Consider the following 7,361-nt stretch of genomic DNA (forward strand, 5'->3'; position numbering starts at 1 on the left):
ACCATGCTGTCAACTACTGAATTCAGGCTTACAAAACGGCATGGAATGATGGATTTAAAAGTGCAGCCCACCTCCAGAACCGTATCTTTAGTCCAATTTATGTGCCCCTATAGTTCTCCCCCTCCCACCGGCAAATACAAATGGTACTAGGCTCCTAGTAGCTGTTCATTCACTGGTTAGAAGATTATCTAGGTTCTATCATGTAGCCACGGATGGAATGTGTGCAGAAAACTTAAGAGGGCAAATTCCAAGTTGGGTTATTAGCTATTATAATACACAGAAAGCTAAAAACATAAGAGAACAGCGAAAAAGTAATTATAATAAAACTAAAATGATATAAAAATGATCAATTCTAGTAAACGAATCTAGCATAGTGGAACCTTGGTTCTCAAACTTAATCCATTCCAGGAGTCTGTTCAACTCCTGAAATTGTTCGAAAACGAAGGCATGGCTTCCGATTGGCTGCAGTAGCTTCCTGCACTGAAGTGGAAGCTGCGTCAGATGTTTGGCTTCTGAAAAACGTTCGCAAACCGGAACACTTACTTTTGGGTTTGTGGTGTTCGGGAACCAAGGTACCATTGTACATAAACAGCTATTAAAAGTTATTTTTAGGTCAGTTCCCTAAAGCCTGCTAAATAAAAAAAATTCACTTGCCAGCGATGAGGGAGCCAGTCTGGGCTCTCGAGGAAGGGCATTCCAAAGCCTGGGAGCAGCCACTGAGAAGGCCCTCTCCCATATCTGCACCTGTGATGGTGAAAGGGCCTCCTGAAGATCTCTCAGCCCAGGCAGGTTCATATGTGATAATATGGTCTTTCAGATAGCCTGGGCCTAAGCCAGACGGCTTCATAACCAGCCCTTTGAATTGTGCCTGGAAATACACTACTACATGCCACCCCCAAGCTCCACAGCAGTGTGAGATTCCAGGGAGTTCCAGGCACACTTGACTGTGTTTCCTTTTGGACAATGAGGCACAGCGGAGACTGTGGTGTCTTTATGATACAGTGGTGCCTCGCAAGACGAAATTAATTCGTTCCGCGAGTTTTTTCGTCTAGCGAATTTTTCGTCTTGCGAAGCACGGTGTCGGAAAAGTTTTGGGAAAGCTTCAAAAATCACCAAAAACCTCAAAAAAGGCTACCACACCGCGTTCTATGAGTTGCTCCTCGAAGTCAAGTCACAACTGTATTAACGGTGTTAAGAAAAAGGAAACAAACTTGCAAAAAACGCAAGACGTTTTCGTCTTGCGAAGCAAGCCCATAGGGAAATTCGTCTTGCGAAGCAGCTCAAAAACCGCAAAACCCTTTCGTCTAGCGAGTTTTTCGTCTTGCGAGGCATTCGTCTTGCGGGGCACCACTGTATATGGTTTGTTTTTGTGACACAGTATATGGTTTGTTTACATGTACAGTGGTACTACCTCTAGTTATGGACTTGATCCGTTCCGGGGTGCCATTCACACCCCAAAAAGTCCGTAACTAGAGCGGCACTTCTATGCAAGCACGAAAGAGTGCTTATGCACATGTGCGAAGCGCGCACGGTGAAACCCAGAAGTATACACTTCTGGGTTTGCCGCGTTCGCAACCCGAAAACACGGAACATGAACCTATCGCAACATGAGTTATGAGGTATGACTGTATATACAACCCAGGAGGGCCCCTGATTCTCCCATACGGACAGCAGCATCCTTGCCCTGCCTTTTGCATTGCTCCCTCAAGCCACATCTCTTGCTAACCTATTCCCCTGCTTTTTGTAACACTGGGAGAGGCCAGATTCCCCTTTAATCCTCTTTTGTTAACGACCCATTACCCCAGGCTAACTCATCAAAGGAAATAATCTTACATGTTAATTTCCTAGGCCTAGAAGTGTCTAATACACAATTTAGTAAGCTTGCCTATGGAATTAGTCTTTCTCGCATGCTAATTTAAGGATTAGAAGTGTCTAGTACACACTAGCTTTGATTACATTCTAAGACTTGGGGGTCTGATACACAGCTTTAACACACAAGCCTTAATTAAATTCTAGCATCTACAAGCCCCATAACAATATATATCTACGGACAGTCAAGTTTTTGCCAGCAGCATAGGCTGAGTTACATAATGATCCTAAAAAGAAACCTAGGCAAAGAACACATAAGACTTGTCAAAGAGGTGTAGCCCATTTTCTTTGAACAATGTTTCTTAACTCATAGGCTGCATACTCACAATATATTTAAAGCACGTTACTTCCTCCAAAGAATCTTGGGTACTGTAGTTTTACTCTCACAGAGTTACAAGTCTCAGCACCCTTAACAAACTACAACCCCCACGATTCCTTGGGAGAAGTCACGTGCTGTAAACATTTGGTTTAGTTTGGCCTACAGTCACCCTACATGTATGTTGGCAGATCTAATACCTGACAAGAAAAGCTCCCTGAAGTGTGAAACTGCAACATCGCCATTGTTTTGCGGCCTGTGTTAATTGTGTGTATATATTTTAGATATTATGCATGAGTATTTTGATCAAATGAGACATGAGGCTTCCAAGAGTTCTGCTCTCTTTTTGTTGTACCACTCCCGATTCAAAGAATTTGTCTTGGCTCACCACACGATGGCAGTAGTGCTTATGTGACAAACTAGAAAACTAACCATGCATATTTTTAAAAGGGCAGAGAAACATCCTAGTTTGGGTATTTCTGGGTGACCCTCTATAATTTTTAGCAATAGCTCCTTTGGCTATCCTGCAGCTCTAAGCCTCAGACCAATTGCAATCATTTCTTTGTGCATGTTTTATTTCCTGATAATAATAAAAATATTTTTTATTAATAATAAAATGAAAAGCAAAAGTAGCCCATGCTGGTCCATAAGGGGAGAAAACCTCTAAAATCCACAACTGGGGGAAGAACTTTGTTTGTATCGTACTTTGAAAACCACTTAGAAGCCAATCTTGGCATTGAACAGCAAATAAATAAATACCAACCAAAATGTCACAAAATTGGGGCAAGCTTTTGAGCTCTCTTTTAAAACAAACAGATACGGTGACTAGTAAGATACAGGTTAACAACAGTAGTAGATATGGGTACAGTGGTACCTCAGGTTATGAACTTAATTCGTTCCAGAGGTCCGTTCTTAACCCGAAACTGTCCTTAACCTGAGGTGCGCTTTCGCTAATGGGGCCTGGTTCACGATTTCCAATCTCATCCCGGGGCAAAGTTCGTAACCCGAGGTACTACTTCTGGGTTAGCGGAGTTTGTAACCCAAATCATTTGTAACCCAAGGTGTTTGTAACCCGAGGTACCACTGTATTAACATTAGCATTATCACACAGCCAATGTTGTGTGGAACATGCTGTCCGCTTGTTTTCTTAAATTCTCTCAAAACATCCCGCCTATTTTATGGGCTGAGTTTTTGTTGCAATGACAACATGCCAGGTGACATCAATAGAACTTCTGTACTGTTTTTGCTAGGGGTGCCAACTTGAATACAATATGGAGGGGGGGTAAGCCTTGCATAATCAAATCACATGACACTGCATGCACGCTATTTGAATCACAATGCCCATCAACTTTTGGGGGGGGTGGTTCCTATGGGTTTGGCATTCCTACAGCTGGGGGTATACCCCCTCCAGTTTTATATAGGCTATGTGACCTAGAGTGCTTGCAATGGTTTGAATTCAGCTGTAGCAAAAGCCAGTGTGAGATTATTATTTCTCTAACCCACCAAAACATAGTTTGCTTGAAACTGCTCCCACAAAGAAATCTGAAACCAAGAGATTTTTGTGACATGGAGATGGGGGAACTACTTAATAGTCTAGTCTGGACTTTAGCAGCACCAAATTGCTTCTCCTAATGCAATTTCCAGGAGAACTTTTGTGCAATCTGTACAGAAAGTAGCATATTCGTGCTTGCCTGTGATTGGAAACGTTTCAGCTAATTTCATTCAAACGAACTGAATGTAGCAGAATGCTTCTGCATCTCTTATTTTCATTCCCCATTTTATTGGTCCATTGATTCTATATAATAACATTCCTTGGTGCTGTAGGTGAAGCCATGGGCTGCGTCAGCAATAACCCATAAATCAATTTGAGAACTGATGAAGACATTGGAAACCTCTAAAGTCCCACACATTATGACAGGGTCATCAAATTTATAATAAAGCAGTGCAGCTGCTCACACACGAACCAAAACTTGAATGGCTATAATTAAGCACCAACTTAATAGTCAACTGTCTCCTTTTGCATAAATTGCAAAATGTTGGAAAATGTTAGAAAGTACATTTCACATAAGAACTTTGATTGTAAATATGCCTGACTTTTAGAGTCCCTTCTTTATCAACATGTCCTTCCTTTAAACATGATTAAAGCACCCAAGAAGAATAAACTGTAAGAAAGGATTTCTAAGTCTTTACATATCTAGAAGAACTTGAGATTGCTTGTTAAAGTTCTATGCTGCAGTAAATATATTAATTTAAGTATTTTATGCTGATAGTCAGTTATATATGTTGGGTTTATAAAATACAACAATAAAACAGCATCCAATAAATCTGACAAATCAAATCAATAAACCAGCCACAGTAAACTGTAGTAGAATCAGCACAACCAACAGGACAAAGGCAACCAGCCTTTAAACAAACAAATAAATAAAAGTCAAAGCCCTTATGAAACACTGTTCAGCTATCTCTAAAACAACAACAGGGAAGTGGCTACCACAAAGAAGGCCCTGTATTTCCTTCCTCCACTGTGGGGATCCTACATACAATTTATTACATGCATATTATGTCTCTCCAGAATCGCAGTAAGCTTGCCCTCTGCAATGTTGGGCTTTCTTGTGTTTACAATTATGGAGGGTTATGATTGCTTGAGGATCATTTTTCTAAATATTCTGAGCCCAGTGCTGGTTTGAATCACATACATACATCCAGATGTCTCAAATTCTGCTGTACTAGAGGATCACTTGGCTGTCGTAACTAATGTGGAAGATACATTCCAATGCTCTAATCCAGCAAAGGAGGAATGAATAAAACACCTGCCTTATACTGAGTCAGACCATCTCACTCAGCATTGTCTACACAGGGCACTGATCTCTGGTTCCTCTCCCAGTTAGCTAAAGCTACAAAAATAGCTTTTGTATGCTGATTCCTTTGTTGTGGGATGCATATGCATGTCCAGATGCTCATCTGCATTGCAAGGTGCGTTTGGAGTTGAGTCATCAATGCAGTCCCCATTTGTACAAAAAAATACAAGGAGAGGGGGGGGACACATTTTCAGAGGCAGTGGAATACAGATAGGAATGCACATCTCCAAGCAGTGTAAACGGAGAAATCGAGCAAATTCCGCTCAGGCATTTTTCCAGATTCTGAACAATTAGGTGAACTAATGTGAATGTCACAGTGTTACCATATCTCTAAACCCTTGCAGCATAAATTCTGTCGCCGCCATGCTAAAATATTCCAACAAGCTTCAGTTTCTCTGATTGCGAACATACCAGCAGCAAGAACAGGCCACAAATGATTACTTCTCATTGTTCCACTCTGTAAGAAACTTGCAATTTTTCATGTTTTGTGAACAATTCAAAATTCAATATGCTTAAAATAAAAAATAAAAAACTTTCTCCTGACATATATTCTATGAGACTATCAGTCTCCAAAGAACTGAAATAAATAGGCTCAGCATGGAGCAGCCGATTTGTGTTTAGAATTTGGAGCAGCCATAAGATAATGCATTCAGGCTTCCAAATGTGTAAAGATTTATCATAGTTTCCCCAGAGCACTTTGGGGGTTGGGTTACAAGGAGAATATAGAGAAGGTTTGGAATGTATTTGTGCTACAAGCGTGGGCCAAGTTTCTGTCCTCTCTGCTTAAAGCTGCAATTATTTATCAGGTCCACTGATCCAATTTTAGTTGTTTAATAATGTGATGCGCCATAATCAAGCAGTTATAGCCATAAGCTTTTCCTCTGAGCGAAAAGTTGAATGCCTCAGAGGTAGGTTGGTTGGTTGGTTGGTTAAGGTAAAGGTAAAGGGACCCCTGACCATTAGGTCCAATCGTGACCGACTCTGGGGTTGCAGCGCTCATCTCGCCTTATTGGCCGAGGGAGCCGGCGTACAGCTTCCGGGTCATGTGGCCAGCATGACTAAGCCGCTTCTGGTGAAGCAGGCCAGCGCACAGAAACAACCTTCTGATCAGCAAGTCCTAGGCTCTGTGGTTTAACCCACAGCACCACCCGCGTCCCTATGGTTGGTTGGTTGGTTGGTTGGTTGGTTGGTTGGTTGGTTTGTAGCAAATGTTTATAACCCACTCTTCATCTATATGAAGACCAGGGCAGGGTACAAAACATAACAGAAAAATAACCCACTGATTCATAAAATGTAATACTACATATAAAATGGACCATCAAACAAACAGGGCAGCTACAACAGACCAAGTTAAACAATGATCAGTTGGTGCTGCTTACTGTATGAAAAGATCACAGAAGAATAAAATTCTGCTTCCCTTGCAGTTCTGACTTATAGAGTGTTTGGGAATAGTCAAGAGTTTCACCCAACTAGTTGTAGCTAGTTGAAGTCTAGCAATAAATGGAGCCCCACAGGTCTTCAACACCTATAGTTGAGTATCGGAGCCAGAGCACATTATTTATCATAATAAGTCAGCTATGGGCAAACAAAATCATGTGATATGCTCAGATTTGGGTTATGATGGTCTTCTGCCAGCACCCTGACTACTTTGGCACCAAACTTATATTCAATTCAAATCAATGAAGGGGTTCTACTCATTGGGGACATCATCCACTGAGAACATATCCTCATTGAGCAGGGCTGAAGAGGACCAGATCTGTGGAGAAGAACTCCTCTGTTTATACTCAGCCCATTCATTTCAATGGATCTTGTACATCAAATGTTTTCATACTGCCTTAAGGTACGTCGGCTCTGCAAATGTAGAGGAGTGGGAACTGGTTTCTTTCAACTGTTTGCTCTGAATATAAAACGTATTAAGTAAAGAATGTCAGATGACCTCAGCATTCCTATTAAAAAAATCTTTTCTACATATTGTATGGATTATGGCCATACATAATACCTCTAAAAATGAAAGCTGATTGGAAATGGTAGTTCCAGAGAAGTACAATGGTACACTCTGCAATTTCTTAACATGAACATTAAAAAATCCATTTGAAGGTTTAGAAATGAGACACTGCCAGCTCTAACGCACCTTTCTCATAACCCTGTGTGTCCACAGAGAACGCCTGTTGGATCAAACAATTTTCAGCTGGCATTAATCACATCTTTCCCCCACCCTTCTTTCAGGCGGTTTCTCTCCTTCCGCTTTTACCTTCACAACAACTCATGAGAGGTAGGCTAGGTTAAAGGATGATGACTGGCTTAGGATCACTCAGTGACTT

The sequence above is a fragment of the Podarcis liolepis genome, assembly GCF_965112155.1.
Source record: "Podarcis liolepis genome assembly, chromosome: 10".
Taxonomy (NCBI): Eukaryota; Metazoa; Chordata; class Lepidosauria; order Squamata; family Lacertidae; genus Podarcis; species Podarcis liolepis.